Source organism: Bacillus rossius, chromosome 6 (genome assembly GCF_032445375.1).
Source record: "Bacillus rossius redtenbacheri isolate Brsri chromosome 6, Brsri_v3, whole genome shotgun sequence".
Classification (NCBI taxonomy): Eukaryota; Metazoa; Arthropoda; class Insecta; order Phasmatodea; family Bacillidae; genus Bacillus; species Bacillus rossius.
The window spans coordinates 50,245,819-50,267,194 of record NC_086334.1 but is presented as its reverse complement, the minus strand read 5'-3'; positions in this window follow the sequence as shown (position 1 = coordinate 50,267,194).

The window sequence follows — 21,376 nt, the reverse complement described above, 5'->3', positions numbered from 1 at the left end:
TACAAAATAGTGTGAATAAAACTTGCAGTGTACTAGAAAATATGCTATAAACAAGTCTAAGGATAATGTAATTAAATATATAACAGTAGTATTTTTTTAACAGTCTTTAAGGGACGTATAGCACACCGAGTTGTTTCGGTACCTTCAAATCGGCAAATTAACTTGAACGGTGACGAAAATTACCAAATAATGATTAAATCAGGTCTAGTATTGTAATGTTTCACGTCGAGTCACAAGAGTGTTTTTAAATTATTTTTTTTTCATCATAATGATCTTAAGTGGTAACAACTGACCATTGAAAACAAAATTAATAATAACGGGCAACACGTTTTATAAGATCGCTAAATAATATTGTCCTATTAAAAACTACAAACCTTCACAGTTTCTAATACACTCAACCTTTTTATATACTATTTAATAATCATAAACGACTTTGCTATGTAAAATTATTTTATTATATTCTGAGACTGAGACGTGACGGGTGTTTTACTGGGCAAAAAATAGTCTGTAAAACTTATATTTACGGAAAACCAACAGGCGTACAATGAAAAATGATATAAATATTGAATATAGTTGTGGAAAACATATAATTCGATAGACACATGCCTAAGTTTATGGATGTCCACAATCTTGTTTTCGTGTAGGTAGTTTTCTATTGGCTGTAAATTGCTAGCAGATACACCAACTGCCAAATAAAACACATCCTTTCTGTAAATTCACTGCCAACCTCTGCATATTATCGATTGCCAAGCCGTCGTAGGTAAGGCGCCTTAGCGATGACGGGAGAGATATGACGATGGGATCCGTGCTCGCATTTTCACGCGGCCGTCATAACTCCGCCGTCATACCGGCGACGCGTCGTCGCTATGACGGTGGCGAGGAAAAGAACCATGCTCGACCCACAGGTGGCTGTGTGCAAGACAAGAGGTGACATATGATGTGATCATGGGTAGGGGTGGTTGGGGAGGGGAGGGTTGTCTGTCCGTATCTTCTTCCTTCGTTGTCGTAGCAGTAACTAGTAAGCAGGTGCAGCGTGCGTGCAGATCGATTTATTTGTTACGGCGCGCTATCAGCGCCCGGCTCGTCATTCACTTGAACTTTATTGTCGGCTGTGTTATATTTTTTACGTTAAATTGATTATATACGATAATTAGTGTAAATGTAATGTAGTAGCAGTGTAACATTTAGTGTTTTGCCTTCAATTACATTATTATCTTCCTTGTGTAAGTAAATATTAAGTTTAAATTAGGTAAGGACGATAACATAAACTAGGTGCTTAAAATTCATTTTTACGCTGTTTGAAGACTTAAAAATGAAACTAACCTTTTTAATACCAAGCCATTTTTAAAACAATTTTTAAACCTTTGACCATCGTGAATTATTACAAGATTTTGCCTTTGCCGAACAACGTCGAATCGTTTTTACATATTTTGTAATCATATACTAAAATGTGCATAAAATTTGTTGTCTTGGATAGTATTATTTTTTTAAGTTAAATAGTATTCTTTCAAACTTTAATTATTAACTAGTCTGATTTTGATAGTAGCATTATAACTTTGTTTTCTGAACAATTAAGCAAAAAAATACATTGAAATTTTTTCAAACCACTTTCAGACTTCTGGAGTGTTACAAAAAAAATCATTATCCAGTTTTGAAACAAATGCTATAGTCTACATCTTTTTTTGAACACACACACACTAAAATTACAAAGTTTCATAAAAAAATGACAATGATTTTCCTGTTGAACTGTATTATCTGAAAGTGACGAACGTGAATATACATGAACACAAATTTGTAAATATACGCGAAATACTACATACATATTAATACCAAGAACAACGTAAACCTAACTTTTCAAAAACTCGTAAAATAAGCAACATAATGCTACAGTAATCAAATCTGACGATATTTGATATATTTTCATTGTCTAATTGTTTGTGTTTTTTTTGTATTTGGCTGGATTAATTACTAATAAACACTGTGTATAGAATTAAAAATTTAGAAATTTATTTACAAAAATATATAGTTTTTTTCTTGAATAGGTACATAAGACATTATGTTTTTTTTTGACGTGACGTCTAATAAATCGATGAACGCTGCTCCGCCATGCTGCAGGGATAGGCGGGTCGCACCAGTTGGATCACGCCTGCGCATGTCGCCACACACGGCTTGGGACAGACAACATAGCGGGGTTCGAGGTTATTGTTGTGCACCGCGCCACGGGAGTATATTCACAAGGAAATGGCGTTTTTACAAGTACGTATTATTTTAATTACTAGTGTAAATCAGTATAATTAAACAGTGTTGTATGAGTATTGTTTTAGCTGTGTAACTAAATATTTATTGCTGGTATGATACTTTTCACGCTTTAGTTTCACATTGGTAATTATTTTTCATGAGTTATTATTAGATCAACTAAATCACACACCGTATTATAGTTATGAGCCCACGAGCGTGTAAATATTTTGAGTCCAACAGAGAATATGCTAGTTAAAAGAAATTCAAACAAATATCGTGCGTGTAAAATTATTATTTTATGACATCTGAAACAATTGATTTCAATATGGCCTCGTGGCCGTGCGGTTAGCATCGCTGACTAACAATCCAAAGGTTGACGGATCGTATCCCAGCCGCTACATTACTTTCATTTTTGTACTTGTAAAAATAAATACGACGCGCCCGACACTTCAAAAGTAATAAATATATTTCAATTAGTGAATGCAAATATATGTAAATTTATCAATTAAATTGTAGATTTCATTTCACATCTTCTTTGTATCCATAAAAAATAGTGATAATTAAATAAAAATAATTCAATTTTATTCATAAAAGTATGCAGAGGTAGATTTTATCATACAAAAGATAGAAATTTTTTAAAAAAAAATTCTTCCTCAAAGAATATAATATTTTTAATGCCTAAATGGTTTGGTTGCAAAAACCTATTACGGCTAAGTCTCAGGCCGAATATGATATTTCATTTTCTTCTGGATCATTCATTTCATCAATGTTTTTTTATGACGTCACGTTAAACTATCGTCCGTAAACCGACTTTACAGACAACCAATTTTTTTGATAATATTTTTTTTATACTTTTAAATTTTTATTTATTTTACTTTTAACTTCAATTTATTTTATTTTTATTATTAATTATTTTTACTGTGATTTGTTGGTATTGATTAAGGAAAACGTGCGTTAGTTTTTTCCATATGCTCCTGATTATTCCTGCTAATATTTTGTTTATATCCTTCATGTGCTCATTATTCCTGGCGAGACTTCTGCGGATGTTCTCCGAGTGCTTCTGGTTATTTCTGAGTAATCAAAAATGATTTTTTTAATTAATGAAGAATGTAATATTTTATTCAGAGTTTTGTAAAAATTGTTTAATTCATTTTTACTAAATCAGCACTTACGATATTTAAATCAGAATTTAAACAAAATACGTCCATTACCCAGTCAAGTAATATGCTTTGAGTCAGCTGAGAAGCATTAACATGCAAAACGAACTTCTTTATCTTTGATGTCTAGCGAAGCCTTCGTTCTCTTGCGACCGTGAATGAGCATCCCGTATCCCGCATAAAAAAATAAATAATATTTACCTTAACACAACACGTAATGGAATCTGTTGGCGGGAATAGGAACTACTTGCAGCAAGTTTCTCGCATTAGATAAATCAACTCTCGTTGACGAAGTATTAAGAAAAATTCCTTTTAAGCAATGGTTCCAATTTAAAACTCTCAGTAAACATTTGCTATTACATAGTCTCAGGAATTAGTATGGGTGCCTGTTAAATGTCTGCAGCTGTATCGTAAGGACACAGGTGCAATTTCTGCAGCAAGGAACTAATTTTGAGAAGGAATGGTAGACAACACGAGAAGAATGACTGTGTTAAAAATCCGCTACGCAAAGTGATAAGTTGCGTTCGTTGTAGCAAGTCGTTTACGCGAAGATAGAGCTTAAAAGACACGACAGGAACTGTAACGCCAAGCCTGCTTTCAATACAGAGGACAACGATGGAGCTACTAATGTAAAGAAGAGTGTTCTGAATTTCTTCAATAATTTTTCCTGTCTTGAACGAGATTATGTTCATAGCTCTTCTTATCTTTACTAAGAACTTAAATTGAAGGATGTTGATTTATGGAAGACTGAAGACAATGGAAGTATCCTTAAAATGAAAAGTGAGAATGCAGTCAAGCCGAATTCAGGTAGATCCTAAGTACTTTGTAAAAATGATGAACTATTAAAAAGGAAGCTTGAAGGCGACGAAGAAGCTTTGGCGTCAACGATTTAGAATTCTTATAGTAATATGGGTGAAGACGATGACTTCTACGACTATGGCAACAGTGACTCTGAATCTGGTGACAAAACCAAAGACTGTGATGAAGCATCTAAAGATGGCAAGATCGAAACTTGTGATGAAGCCTTGAGAGTGAAAAGATGGAAACGACGGGATAAATTATTCTGATCAAGCTTATGATGAAGACTGGGACGATAGTGATCTGAAAAAAATTAATAACAGACATTCCAGGAAGATGATGATAGCAGATGAGATTGATTATATGTCATGGGAAGATCATAACATTTTGGTTGATCGCCTGAGATTGTTGGTAGCATCGGTTCGTGAAGAAAACATCGACGTAGTAGCCTCCATACTTAAAGAACTGAGGAAATATGGCTACATAAAATAAACATTGTTTAACTGGCATTGAAAAATAAATAATAATTTAGATTTAAAAAAATTATTGTTTTATTTCTTGTAATCTGATTTCCAACCGAGACCGAGTTCTCGAAATAAAGCTTCGTTTTTTATTTAGCTTCCAAATGTGCTTCCTTTTCCTTTGAATGAGCTGCCAATTGTGCTTCCGATTACGCTTCCTTTTTTATTGTGCTTTTATCTCGTTGATTGTGCTTCCAAATGTGCTTCCTTTTCATTAATTTTGGAATACCCGAGGATATAGGGTGCCGTGTATATGAGTTTCCACTTGTAGGTTGAGCCGAAAACTATTTTTTTAAAACTGATTATTTAAAAGAAATATAACTTGGATTCAATGTCAACATAGAGTTCATTAAAGAAGGGAAACAACCAACGACTCAGTTCAATGGCAGCAGGATAAGTAGTCAGCTGTGTTCTGCCATAAGGAACCAAACCAGCAGTTGGCTGAGGTTGATTCTGGGTGGAACCTCGGGAAACAGAAATCAGAATGGCGGGACCGGTGCTTCAACGCGGTGCCATACTAATGGGAGACGAGTGTTTTACCGTCGTTGGGCAAGTGTATCGTTAACTCCAGCGGCTTGGCGCGCTTCTTGCCGTCGCACCTGCGCCGAGGCAGGACGGCTCCCGCTGCGTCGTAAAGTCGGGATCGAAGAGCTGGAAGGAGCATCTGCAGCTGCGGGGATACTTGGACTCCCCCCCCCCCCCCCCCACCGACCCTCAACCACACTCGGGGGACGATCCAGGGACATCTGCGGCGGTTCTTCAACCGAGAGACGGGACACTCGAGGATGGTTCACCTTTTGACAGAACACTTCTGGAAGTCACGCTTTGGATCCACTCCCAGTCAACCGGGAACCCTTAAGTCAGGCGTTTATCTGTGATAGTGAGGTGGGATGATAAGTGCGACGCTCGCTGGTGCTTCTAGTGCGGTGTCGCCTCTAAGCGCAAGGCTCAAAACTGGCGCGCAGCCTTATCGTAGGTAGGACAACTATGAAATGAAAGTGGAGAAATGAAGATAGAGGTGTAATGCAAGTCCCGTGCTTTCAAGAATCTGTACCAGTTATTTAATGCCTGAAAATTACTCTGGAAAAAACCCCGTCTTTTAGCCATTTTAACTCTTCTAAAAATACAGTTTAAAAACTTAATCCGGGAACCAAACAACTTATCAGCCCTCATCGAATTATTAAATGCTTTTCGTAAACAGACCCCACTCGGATATGTTGAGTAGTTTTCAAATGCCGTTGTTTTTCCTGAAGCTCTGCACACCGTATGTGCGCCCGGGCAGACGGCATCCTTAAGATTCATTAAAAAATATATTTTTTTAATATATGCCATCGCTGGTCGGAGGCGCGGTGGTTGAGAGTTTACAACCCTTGCCTCTCACCAAGGCTATATCACGGATTTTTCACAAATGGGAAATGTGGTGGACGTTGCCGTTACTCTTGGGTTTTCTCGGAGTACTCCCATTTATCCCATCAAATAATTTGGTGCTCCATACCCACCTCATACTACCTCACGCATTCCTCTGGCTGGCCGGAACCGCAGGTCTGTTACTCGGATAGGGCAGCCTGATCTTGTTAGTCACCCCCGTTCCATTCATGTAGACCCTGCTTCAGGCGGGAAACTACGTGTCGATTTTCATTGTGTGTACGTAAATATAAAAACTCACAAAATTAATTACGCAAACACACAAAAAAGAATAGACAACACAGAAAATTCCATTGAAGGAATCAGTCAGAAAAGTATCACGGCACAGACGGACGAATATAGTGAGCTGATAACGACGAGACAGCTGCAAAAAGAACAGTAAATAAATTTTATAAAAATATATTGGACAATACAGCGACAAACAGACTAACCCTACGATGATACTTGAACAAGTAATCTGGAAAACACAAAGACAACACAGAGACGCACAGGCGAACCCAGCGATGTGACCAAACATATTCTTGACATCAAAACGACGCGCAGTAAGCTTCTTAAGAAAAAAATAGTTGCGACATTTCGGGAACTGACATATGTTCCGTCATCAGACACAGGCTGATTAATGACTGATTTGGTTCATTATTGAGATAGTTTTCTATGAAAAATTTTGTAACCATAAAGAGCGCATCTCCAAAAAAAATCATTTTAAATAAATCCTCTCCAGTGCAAGAATCATTCAAAGAACGTACTTAAACTTTATGCCACGCGCATAAAGAACATTTTAGCAGCGTTCCTAAATCTGTAATTAAGGCTGTTAACCTATATAATAATTCCATAGTAAATTTATCATACAGAAGTTGTGCTTCTTCTATGCATTTTACTTAGTCCTAAAAATAAATGAATGAACATGTACATTAAGTACATGTTTAAGAACGTTATTAAAAATATTTTGGGATTGTGATCCTAATAACTTAAGTTTTGAGTCCCTTCATCGGCCACCCGAAAGTGGGAAACATTCCTACTTAATCAGTAACACTTAAGCGAATGATTTACGAGTATGTGATTTCCGATTAAAATTATGTACTTATGTTAGTAAAAAGACTGATTAAAGATGTAGTTTTGGACATACGCCATTGCTGACTATATATACTACGTGTCTAAATAAACCTTCATAACATACAAGAAAGATAAATATAAGAACACAGAAAACAAGCCAAAATCAGCCGATGTTAAAAAAATTAAAAATACATACAGAATCACCAGATTTTGACTTGTTTCCTGTGTGTTTTCATATGTGTCTTTCTAGTTTCTTATTGAGGTTTCTTTTGAAACACAGTGTAATCAGCAATGGGGCGTGTCTGAAACTGCATGCCAAATCACGCTTTCCCTTTCACTAGGACCAATCACAGAACGTCAAAAAAGAAATCACGACCTTGAATCACTCGCCCCGTTTCTTTAAGGAATGATTACTATTCAAACAATCCTGATCTAAATAACAACAAGAATTTTATATAATTCATTTTGAATTTCATACAACCTATTTATAATATTGATTGGAGGAATAATATAATAATTTATCAAAAATATATTTACCAAAAGCAATATTTTCTGTTTATAAAAATAACATTTATAATATCGGTGAAAATGGTTATATGTATAGTACAAAAAATGTTCTGCAGTTGAGCAATACGCAGTTCCGGGCAGAGCTGTATATCTGTGGTGTTATGGAAGAGAGGGTTAAGTCAAAAACATAAAGTATTGCTCAGGCAGTAGAGGCAGCAAGGATGAGCCGTAGAGCCGAGAGCGAGGAGTGAAGATCGCTGGCAGTATGCGCGCGAGCATGAAGATGGCTGGCTGGGGAATCAGTATTCGCGAGCCATCGCCAGCAGGAAGCGAACGTGTCACGGAGGTATTGGGTTCTTCACACGCCGCAGGTGAACCGCGGAGAGAATACCCACCTATTATGACAGCGTGCGGATGTGAATAACCCGGTCGGATAACAGTTTACACACCGTGATTTTTTTGTTTGTTTTTTAGTAAATTAAACTGAGATATTTATGTAAAATTACAGATATTTGTAAATTTAAAATATAGATAAAAGCAACTGTATCACAACGAAAAAGTGTTTGCAGTTATACTGGGTTCGGAGATTCCTACCCGGGAATTTATGCTTTGTGTTGTCCCAGTACCTCCAATAGTTAAATTTATTTGTAAACCGTTCCCTTTAATAGCTTTCCTAAAATACATCTCTTCCCAAGTTTTGATTAACATTTCGTTCCGGAGTAATGGAAGCAGTAGCTTTTTAAATTCTGTGTTTCAACTGTGGCAAGTCATTAGGTAGCGCCTGAACGTAAACATGATCTTTTATAAAGCCCCAAAGGAAAAAATATATATATCGCATGGCGTTATGTCAGGTGAACGTGGAGGCCAGAGAAAAAGAGCTCTGTCGTCTCGACCATCACGACCAATCCAACGGTCAGACACTTCGACGTTCAACCCTCGTACACAGAGATTCCGTTGTGGAGGGTCTCTATCCTGTTGCCAAATAAAGTTGGCAGGTTCACCCTCTACTAACTGGGTAAGGAGCTATTCTTTCAACATAGGTGGCGCTGAAAGGGAGGAAATCAACAAAGCAGTACTCGCGCATGCGTTTATCTAAAATTGTATCTAAAACTCTTTGATTTTGACCTTGAACCAACACTCCTCAACGCTCACTGTTGGTACTATTAAAATGTATAGCTGGAACCTTTAGTTTATGGACTTACTTTTGAAGCGGACGTTTCCGCCGTCTTGTAATTGCACGCCATCCTTACCCTCCCTTCCTTCTCTTGGTAGAACCCCTCCCCATTCCTATCCCCCCCTCTCTCGAGCGTTTAGCGCCGTGCGCAGGTTCCCCACCCTTCCTTTCTGCGCACGCGCACTTGTTTTTGGCTCGTCTATATAAGGATCTGCAGAATGATTAGGGGCTTCTTATTCGCCTTAGTCGCCTTGCCCCCTTTTAGTCCTACCTAGTCTGTCGACCGTGCCGTAGTGAAGCGTAAGTTATGTCAGTCCAGTGTAATCAGATTTTCTGGAGATTGTGTCATTTGGCAAACTTGGGTTCGCGTAGCTGTATAGCCTTTAAATTTTCATTTCTGTAGGGGCTCAGCTAATTATGTTGTCAAGCTTACGTGCTGCGCAAATGGAACCTTTTGCCGGGTCTAGTAAAATTGCCTCTTAACTAGGGAAAAGAAATTAAGATATTAAATCTGGCTTGCCAGTCACCTTGAGACTTGATTCTTTGTTATGTTTTGTAAGCATGGACACAACTTCTACTCCAAACCTCCGTAATGAAACGGAGCCGCGTCTCTAGTCTGTGTTAGTGTTTTCTACTTGTTCTCTTATAAGCGCACATGGTTTGTAGTCCCTTCGGCTCCTCGGGGTCGGAAGCGGCTGCACTGTATTACTGCGAACACTATTTTGTAGTGATAAAGGGATTTTTTTCGCATAAATGTACAAGTTTACGAACATCTGTGACTTTACGTGAATATTTCTTCCCCATTAAAAATATTCCAGTGCGGCAGTTTCCCCGCCGCCTAGCCGCGACGTAGTGTAGCGCGGCGGCGGCTATTTTCGGGACTTTCCCCCGCTCGACGGAGTGGCGCTAACTCGCCTGTGCTGCCTCCGCACCTCCGCGCACGAGCTCACTACTCCCTTCCCCCCTCCTCGCCCTGGCTACTCACCACTCGCTTTCACTGCCTTCATTCACGATGCTGCCGCACTTCCCCAGCGAAGCCCCTTTCACGGCCGGCAGGGTAGGCCGAGCCGAACACGTCGCTTAAAGAACGTAACAAACAGGGGCTGGTGTTTTAATTCCAGTGTTCTCTAGAAGATAAACTGAAATTAAGTTTACCATCGTGGGAGTTATTAAAGAATAGTGCATCTAATATAGCTCTTCTTGACGACGAAGAGCCAAGAAGAGGAGTGTAACTCTACATATTTATTGAAAAGTTTTTTTTTGGCTTATAATTTTGATCACTTTAATTTGCACTTCCTCAATTCTATCACAATCAGTTCGGTTAATGGTGCTCCAAATGATGGAGCCATATTCTAGTTGAGATATTGAGCCTGAGACCTTCGATTTAACTGTAAGGTCGACGAATTCCTTTGCCCCCTTTTTTATTTTGCAGATTCAAGATAGAAAATCATTTAAATGATTTTTAGAATCTCAAGAACACCTTGTGATAGGAATAACTCAATTACGAATAAAATTGTATTTATAATAAAATAGTGCATACGCTGCAATGGTGCCAGTGTTTTTACTCCGTATACCTACAGTTATTTAAGCGAAGCAGTCATATAGAAAATGAGTTTTATGAAGTGTTGAATAATAGAATACAGACAATGACATACTGTAAGTATTAATTTTGAAAGTAACATTACAGAAAATAATTTTTTGACGCGTTGAATAGTAGAATACATACAATGACACATTGTAAGTATTAATTTCGAAAGTACTCACTGTGATAATAATAGTGGCAAAGTTGAGGAAAATTCAAAATATTCGGTTTATTATTATGTTCGGAAAGGCAGAAGTTAAAAGTCAGAGTCTGAACTGCGTCCAACAGCTCAATATGAAACCAACTGCATGTTAAAGCCACGCTAGTTGTGTCCGCTGTTAACGGCGCAGCAGTATTGCACATGTTGCCGTATTTTTAAAAAAGAGAAAGAGTGACTCGTTTGTAAGAAGTAAACTGGAAAAAGTCTGGCTGGATATATGAAATTATTTCAGAGCTATAAAGCTTACAATTTCAGAACTACCCAGGTTATATTTTGTTTGAAAACTGTTTGCGGTTCCATAAGACATAGTAACATTTGCATCTAAAACCGGAGAAAACCGCCCAGAACGACTGCTAACTTGGTTTGCACTGATTAAACCGTTATAGAAAAATACAAAATTAATGGCTTTTATGAACTTAAAGGCAAATTTTTATGTCAGTCCTAGCACATATTGAAAGCATGAAATCATGTGGTATACAGTTTTGGATCAATCCTTCGTATGGAGACTTCGTCTTAAAAAACTTTATTTGTAAAATATAAAATGCACAAAGACTTTTTGTTGACGTTTCAATTTATAAGTATTTGTTACATTTCAGTTACGTTCACGAGAAATACGTAATAATGACAATGACGAAAGCGATGGGCTGGCGTTACTTTACTTCACTTGCTGTAATCTTTTTCGGGTCCTCATACTTATGCTAATGAAATAGTTACGGTACAAACCTTTGCAAACCATAGCGGAAACGAATTCAGATTAGTTTTAGTATCTACACTTTTACGCTAGCTAAGGCGTTAGATACATTGTTTAACTTAGCTTGTAATGGATTTGTATTTTTAATTCGAGATAAATGTTTTGGAAATAAGAAATACTTAACATGATATGTATAAAATAATTTCATTTCTGAATCATTCAGTATAAAAACGAATTTTGAATTTATTTTACAATTTTTTTTAGTTATTATAGCTCATTTAAGTTAAAGTATCAAAAAGAGTGAATGTTTTAAATGTTGGTACATGCATTAAATGTAAGTTATGTTTACTTCATTTTGGAGGTATTTTGTCCACAAAAATTTGGAAACTACAAAAATACAAATACTTTTGCTTCTTACAGATACAAAGCCTTTGTAATAAACCTGAATTACTATTACTTACGTTTTTAAGTAAGCGAGCAATTTTACGAGAAAAAAAAAACAAACAAACCTACATATATCGTGTGGAAATAATTTCATCCTAAATCGTGTTCATACGGATTAAAATCTCTTAATGAGAGTATTTTTCCGGGAAGCGATTTAATGACAGTCCTTCTATTTTTGTCCTGCTCGTTATGCTTTGTTCTTCGTCCAGTGCTCTGCCGAGGATTTGTGAATAAAACACTCTCCCTTGTTACCGGCGTTGTATTGACTTGCATTCATGATCTGAGTCGGAAAAGTTTGCCTGTTTTTCATTGATACGATACGGCGTTAACAGCGCGCACAATTGAACTCATCATGCCGAGGAAACAGATAAGAGAACCGGACAATAAAATAGTGGCGAGAATGATTCGACCATGGACAAACTGTCATGATTTGGACTGATTCTTTTCTTCTGCGCGCGTGGCTATCATTGGTTTACGATTTTAGATCAGAAGTTTCTGATTAAAATGTTGTAAACTTTTTTTTTACTAAAAATGTATACATTTTTTTTGTTGAAATTATTGGATATGAATTAGTACTCAGAGTAGCCTAAGAACATATTTAAATTATCCAGTAACGAAAATCAAACACTTATTTTATTGAACCTTGCAAAAACTGAAGGTAAGGGATTTTATAACCTGAACAATTACCAGCTGTGAGCGCCATGACACATGACTGGGACAGTTCTATTGGCGAATAAGCAGTAAGTTTGAATATGGAATTTAAAAAAATTAACTGCGTAGCATGCGCTATAGCTAGTCCATTGGTTTCGGGGGGGGGGGGGGGGGGGACTACGGCTAATGATTACACTGTAATCACCTGAAGCCGTTTTTTCCCCAGATAATAAACCCGCACCATGTTGGTTTAAGTATTTACTGCTAACCCTCATTTACACTGTAAAATCTATATTAGTTTACTTAAGATCTTTACTTTTTGAACATACTGTTGATGGGAGAGCAAGATAATAATTACGGGTGTGGATTTGAGTAATTTGTTATATTTTTTTAATTTTTAATTTTTAAATATGTTACTGCTGTTCCCAGTTGAGGTTTTGGTTTTTGACTCTTCGAACGTGTAGTTTACAAATTATATCATTAATAAATCATTTAAAATTAGGGTTTTCTTAAACCCTGAAAAACTCAGGTTTCTAGGGTTTTGAGAAAACTATGACGAATGAATGATGTACTGAAAACAAATAGTTTTAAGATGAAGGCTACTAAAATAAGATGAATACAAAATTGTATACCAATTGAATTCACGCTTTCAGTTCAACCTAGGATTTAAAAAAAAAATTGCTTTTACGTTAAAAACACATTAAATAAGTACTTTTTCAGAAAGAAATACCTCTGATTAACAATTAAATATGATTATATTATTATATTTTTTATTAAAATTCATGTGCGAAAACCCAAACATTAGAAGCAAAATATATTACGATACTAACCATGGGCGTAGATCCCGGGGGGGGGGGGGGCCAGGGGGGCCCGGGCCCCCCTGGAATTAATTGGCCCCTCCCTGGGGGGGGGCCACTTCGTGATTTTAAAGTTAATGGTGTACACAACATATGCATATAGAATATATATACATACATATATATATATATATATATAAGATTATTATTTACAACGACGACAGACACTTTGACATGCTTTACATTCCTACCTTCGAGTTCCGTAGTTATTTTCCCTTACCCCTTCTGCGAAAGCCATGGTATGGAGTTTTCCAGTGAGAACTTTGAAACCCTTAATTCCTAGAAACCGTTCATTCCAAAGGACGAAGCAAGGGTAGGGTTCCGTTAGCATTTCCTCCCCATTGTTACCCACACTACCTTGTCCTATGAAACGACAGTATTATGTTTTTAAAGTGGTTTTGCTCTCGTGTGCGTCAGTCTTCTGCTTTCTTGGCAAACATCAACATGGATAAGTTCGTGACGCGGAAGAAACGGAAAACAGAATCTGATTCTCACCTGGTAAGCTTGATTGTTTTATAAGTAGTGACTATTATTTAGGTAATATATTTTATTTAAGTGATTATGTAATGTTATTTTTTTCCATTAAATAAAAAACTTAATACTTTAACAGTAATTATAGCAGAATTTAGTTTATTTACGAACTGAAACTTATATACCATTTTCTGGAATTTTTTTAGCTCATCTCCATTCTGTAAGGCTAGCTGCTCTGTACGTTACATGTGAATATACAGGGAATAATTTTTTTCCTCGTCAATATGGAATTTAAAATCACTCCCCTTTTATTATCAAACGATAATTTTCACAATTCATGGCCGATAATCACTTTATAACATTTGTTATTTGATAACTGCAACACTGCACGAGTAAACAGAAGTAAGAGTGAGAAAGAAGTATTTAAACGTTACACATCCGTATTTAAGTTAATAAGGAAGCAAACACGTCTCTTTAATAACTAATCAAGCGGCATATTTTAACTAAATAATTCACTGCTAAAATACTGATTATACTAAATATAAGCCGAGAAATGTATGTGGTTCAATTAGCTGTAGGATAAATTTCATAGTTCTATCTCCGAGATTTTTCATTTGTGTCATTATTTATTTTTCTTTTTTACCTGGTTGATGCCTTTACTAAATAAAATAGTCTTAAGGGTTTTAATATGATTCGATCGTTCATTTGATGTTGATCCGTTTATTAGCTTTGGAGCTTTGGGATTTTAGGGCGCATCAAAAACTGTGAACAAAGAATTTCACGAACAGCATTTGAATCGCAGTAATTATGTGATGTGGCATAAAAAATCCGACAAAGTGCGAGTCGAACTCACGCACGAAGGGTTCCGTAACATTATCTATAAAAACGGCAAAAAAATCACGTCACTTAAATATTTATTTTATTCTGTTTTAGTATTTCTTGTTATAGCGGCAACAGAAATACATCATTTGTGAAATTTTATTCTGTTTTCACGTTTGTTGTATGGGAGCCCCCCTTAAATATTTGTTTTATTTTATTTATTCATTTATTTTTAAAGTGAATATATAACTAAATATTCTGTGAATATTTCAAGCGTCTACCTGTTGCCGTTTTCAATATCGAGCAAAAACGAACAAAAAAATCACGTTGGTTGCATGGGAGCCCCCTTAAATATTTATTTTACTATGTTTTTAGTATTTGTTGTGTCTAACTATCACGGTTCATGAGATACAGCCTGGTGGCAGACGGACGGACAGACAGACAGACAGACGGACGGACAGACAGACAGACGGACGGACAGACAGACGGACGGAAAGCGGAGTCTTAGTAATAGGGTCCCGTTTTACCCTTTGGGTACGGAAGCCTTAAAATGTAACCCCACTCTTTACATATCAAACTTCGTCAGATTGAGATGATTTTAATAAGATCTGTTACCCTAATATTACATTTTTACTGAGTTTCTTAGCAACTTATCGGTCTCTACGGTGAAGCTGACATTTTATACTCTCAAGAGGATCGAAAATAATTTAAAGAATAATATTGCAAATAAAGGACTCATCACTGAAGTATATTCATTATTCTGTGCCTTTTAAAGCAGACGATGTATTATTACGAAAATGAAAAAAAGAAATTTTTTCTCACATAAACTTGACATTTTTGTTTCAATTGATTAATAGCATTAATATGTACGCATTTAGGACGTGTGATGAAATCATCACACAATTGAAATGAGAAAAACATAGGTATATCGAAAATGTGTATTTGGTAAAGTTCTAAATGACCACTATGCACTATTCGCTGGGATTTTAGAATGTCATTAGTTTCTCTGTCAAAATTTTACTCCAGAGAAAGTCGAGTATTCTGCAAAAAATATAATTGAACCCTCCTTTATAACATTACGGCCATGTATGGGTGGGGTGTTATCTATTTGCATTATATTCACGTATATTATTTTTATAGATATTTTCATGGATATTTTATGTATTTAGGTTAGCAAAGTATTCAAACATGTTTGAGAGATCACTTCTTATAGTCATTAATTAATAATTACTAAAACATATGTTGCTCTGCTTTATTGTTAATATCACTTACGTAAAAACAAAGTGTATAACATACGAGCTTATCATCCAGAGAATACTTGTTTCGGTTGACCTCTAGCGCAAAATTCTTAAACCACAGAATTCACGGGCCCCCCTAGAAATCCTACAGATTTGCGCCCATGATACTAACCAATAAGTCGATCAGTATGCAGTCTTCCTAGCCGCAAAGAGTCCGGCAGGTCGGGCGCAGGGTGGATAAGGGCGACACTGGCTCGCACATCAGACGCGTCCTCGCCCCTACGCGCGAGGCGCTGTACCAGCTTGCAGTGTCTCCGTCGGCAATAAGCCTCCGCGGTACTGTAAGCGGCGAACCTATTGGTTTATTGGGGAAGTTAAAAATTAATATATCGCAGCGTACCAGACTTGGCAAACCTAAGACCTTTGTTACACTACTAGGGATTACAGTGAAGTTACGGACTTACCAACGAAGAGTTAACCTCAGATAATCGAAAGGTTCTCCATGGTTTCTTATCACGGAATCTACGCGTGTACTACGACGACGTATCCCGAATTCTTATTAAAGCGTTATCTTGTTAATAAGGAAATACGCACAAGGAGGAAGAAGTGTCTTTGACTTTTGACTTAAAACGATTTCGAGGATTTGATTTGCATTCAAAAATGAGTCGTGCGGGTTAAATTCAAGTTATTTCAGTGTCCATAAATTTGCGAATTTGTAGAAATAATTAGATTATTCAACAGTTTGTACACAGTGTTTTTAGTTGATTCCAAGAGAAAAAATTTAAAAAAATTTAAATTCCAGTTTTGTCGCTTTTGAAAGTAAAAAAAAAAAACGAATAACATACCTTACTAAAACAACTAAATTGCGTAAGCACATGTATGGGCTCTTAAAAGCTATTCGTAATCTGACACATTAAATAAACTTTGAGTGGTTCGTGGATTGCGATGTTACTGGAAAGAAAATTCGTTTGTACAGTTTCTGATATCTGTAATTTTTTAACAGCCAAGTCGAAGAGAACAATTACTGTGATAAAAAGAAGCCAGGAAGAATAATGCACATATTTATTTGGGTTTTACAGACATTTAAAAATTGTGGCAAGTACGATCTTGTCTCATTGTTGCCTGCAAAATACTAGTACCTGTTCCTGTTAGTTACCAACTATTTCCTTTCATCCTTATTTGTTTTTAAGTGATCTTAGCTCTCAGTATATGGAATTTGGTGGGAGTAATTTCGCGAATGTAAGGGAAGTAGAGTGGAACGGATATGCGCAACAATCATGGTGCTGCCATCTGCGGAGGATGGCACGAACCAAAGTTCACAAAATGAAACTCTATAATATTAAACGAGGTTCAAACACAAGGTTTAGTATTTTTTGAAGTTTTTTTTTTCGATTTTATCGGAGCAATTTCATTAGACCGTCTAAAATTACGACCTGCTCATCGAATGATTCAAAAGTCGACGCAGCTGCTCCAGCAGCGAATTCTAGCGGCAGGAGCGGAAACTACTTGTGATTTGCGTCGAGAAATGTAGTTGAATAACTTAAAAAAACTTGGATAAAAACCATTTTGTCCACCCTAGGCGGGTAAAATGACATACGTGGTTGGAGACAAAATGGCATACCATATTTGTACTGGAAATGAGTCTGGAATTATTTCGCTATGCAGAGTTCACAAATAAACATCTTCGTCCGTTTTGGCACATCTGCACATGCGACTGAAAGTGCACCAACAATTTATGAAATACAGCTTTTTTCCATCCAACCTGATTCCTGTGGAATGCCCAGACTACCGGTTTGGAGCTTCATCGTGATTTGGATTAAATTAAGCACGGCGGGATAAAATAAATACGTGTATATTTATCACGCTCAGGATTATTTTAAAGAGGTGTTAATGAATTGGCTGGTTACCGAGGTTGGATGTCACACATGACTGCCGAGTGCTGAAAAGACTCGGTCACGTGCATATACGTGTTATTCGAACCCACGAGGTGTGACGCGTCGACACCCGGAGGTGCGCGCGTCTCTCGTCGGCCCGGCGCGGGCCACCACCTCGCAGGGGCGCGCGGGGAGTGGCGGGCCCTGCTAATAACACTCGCCCAAGAGCCGCCCCCCCCCCCCCACCCCCACCCCCAGGGCTCGGCGCGGCGCGGGCCGCGGCGAGGGAGTCGAGAGGTCAATAAGAGCTCGGGGGGTTCACTGGAGCGTGGTGTTGGTCCCCCAGTCGGCGGCGGGCCGCCGCGCCGCTGGCAGGAGGCTGATGGGGGCTGGTCGATACGCGCGGGCGTCAGCTGACGAACCGCGCCTGGGAGTCCTCGTCGGCGCTCCTTAGCCGAATACAACACAGCTTCGCAGCTTAGTCAAAATCATTTAACAAAAAACGTCAAAACCTAACACACATCAGTCAAAACAGGAGGTTAGGGGTGCCAGAAGGCGACTTGGTACTCCTGAAGGGTCGCGGGGTTCTATGCCAAGTTGCGGCATTCGGACCCCCCGCGGCCCACACGGGCGATGATGTTATCCCCCCTGGTCAGTCAGACGAAAGTCTGCTGGGGGGGGGGGGGGTTTGTGTGTGCTTCATTAAGCACTTGATACTGAGCTCCTTAGCCGCACGTGCGCGTGTAACTCATTACATGTGATAGAAGTGAAACTTCTTTGGCAATTCAAACCTCGACTCGTAAGTATGTCGTAATAGGTAAAACGGCAGAAAGAGAGAGAAAGAAGACAATTATCTTATAATGATTAATTAACAATAAATATTACTCAACTTTGATATACTTCGACCTTAAAGAAAAACTGTGCCCGTTACTGTTTCTTCAAACAATTCTGCCGTTTGGAACACGCCAAATCCCTCAATGAAATATGACATTCATAACAGGTAGCGCTATCTATGCGGGAAATGCAGGGACTGTCTCATCATCGCTCTATACGTTGCTGGTTGAACAAGGAGAACGCAAGCGCGCTGGTAGCAAATATAAAATTCAAGGCATTCTCAGCTGACTGTAAAAGATACCTATATCTATTTTCTGAAACATGCGTATTCTTCCGATTATATTTTTTTTTTGGGTGCGGAGGACGACTCATCACAAAAAAAGAGACGAATAAGAGCCCAGCAACATATATAGCTTTGTATCTCTTTGGACAAGTAACTATTCTCTGTCATTTTTGCGTCAGAAACGTTTCACAACAATTTTACTTCAAAAATTATGTTCTTTTTCAAAAGATTCCTTTGGATACCAGTTTACAAGAAATTGTTTGTAATACAAAAATAAAGTTATACTTACTTTGTACAACACATGGCTATGGTTAATTTTGTATAATATATGAAAAACGTACTTACATATAATAATGAATATTTCTTTTAAAAATTGGTGTATTTTTTATATTTTCATTGATGTGTCATTCAAGCATAATTTTTCGAACCATGGAAAAGATAATCGAATATTCAACCATTTGACTTTCTTTTGTTGTATCATGCTTATTATGCCTTAACTAATGGAGGTACTGGGACAACAAAATAATAAGGATCCGAACCCAGTATAACAGCGGACACTATTTTGTAGTGATACAGTTGGTTTTATGTAAATGTACTAGTTTACAAATATATGTAAATTTACATGAATGTTTTTGTTCCATTTACACAATAAATTAACAGTACCTCGTGTAACCAACAAACCCTACAGACAATATCACTGTCCGCACATTAGAAGGGACTTCGCTGTCAATTGTATTCCGATAATTTTCTTGCATTTGCTGTTGGGGCCTATACTTTATCACCATATATTTTATCTAATGTATATATTTTTTTGCATTTATGTCATTTTTGTATTTCCTGTGTTTTTATTTTATGGATAATAAAGTTAACATGCCGCACGTAACTGATAGCGCTGATTCCCGAGCGATTGTTTTTGTGAAGGGTTAAATTTATTGGAAAAAATAGTGTGTATGTGTCAATAATGTACAAAAATAAAATAAAAAATATCTAAACGACAAGTCATTTAAGATCTATAAAAAAAGTCGTGGAGTTGTTCATAATAATCATGAACACAAGCGTGACATTTTACAGGAATTTTATAATTTTTAGTAAATATTTGTTAAGGAAATTATTGGAAAAAACACTATAGCTAGAACGCTATTGTGACAAATCTACAGGAAAAGCCTTTGAATCATATTAAAGACAAGAAAATGAGATAACCAACATGCCGTGTGAGACCAAGATTTACATGGGTATCGTACAAAACATAAGTGACAAAAATTATAAATAAAGAGTACCACGCAAACAAAGCTACAGTGCAGGACAATCATCTGTTTGTTTAAAATTAGTTCTTTGAAATATTTTTTACACAGACATTGCAAGCAGCTGTTGTATAGTTTATGACGAAAAATAACACGATATAAAAATAATTATTTGCTAATCGGATGGTAACAGCAACGATATCGCGCGGATGAACTTAACTTGCGATTGGTCGTGTTAAATGTTCGCTAAAAATCACGCACTGTCAGCATCCACAACCAATCAATTAGAAGAACTAGCAGTTTTGTTTCACCTCTCAAACGTTTCCTTGCTGACAAGCAAAAAAAAAAGAAGATAAAAACATAAAGTGAAATTGAAAATAACATTCCAGTCAACTAATATTTATTGTCTAATAAAAAATCGATCACGAGTAGAGGGTAGGAGGTACGCACATTTCCTAGAATGAGATCGCTTACGCCTGGCACATAGGCAGTACGCGATGGATGCGACGGCCTGCATACCTCTCAGGCGATCCGCCTTCGTGAAACTCGATATCTTCCTGCGGGAGGCCACGCCGCTGTTAGCGTGGCCGCTGACGTCATCGACGGGAAGATGGCGGAAGTCTTGCGCACACGGTAGCTACATACTGACGTTTATGAAACTCTACGATAACTAGTGCATCGATGTTAAGTTTTTTTTTTCACGTGACAACGTCTAATAAATAGATGAACGCCGGCTACACGCACAAAAAAGGATGACGCATTGTCCCGTTACGCTCATTGTCCCGTTACGCTCATTGTTCCGTTACGTTCATTGTCCCGTTACGCTTAGTCCCGTTACGCTCATTGTACGCTTGCGCCGCATCTATCTCTCTTCCACTCGATTGGAACAACCATCGATTTGACGTTTTCGAGGCACATTAAACTTGAAACACTCCCATTCGTTTCCTACTTTTCCTATCATCGTCCTATCCTTAACATAATAACACAGATTGGAAAAAGTTAAATAGCAAACATGGATAAAAGTTATAGTTAAAATAATCTGTTCGTTAAAGTAATAAACATATTTGAATTAATGAGTGCAAATAAAAGTAAATTTATCAATTAAATTGTAGATTTCATTTCACTCCTTCTTTTTATCCATACAAAATAGTGATAATTCAATTAAAATGATTCAATTTTATTCATAAAAATTTCCAATGCAATCATTTCATCAATGTTTTGTTATGACGTTGTCACGTTGAACTATCGTCCGTAAACCGACTTTACAGACAACCAATTTTTTAAGCGAAACTTATTTG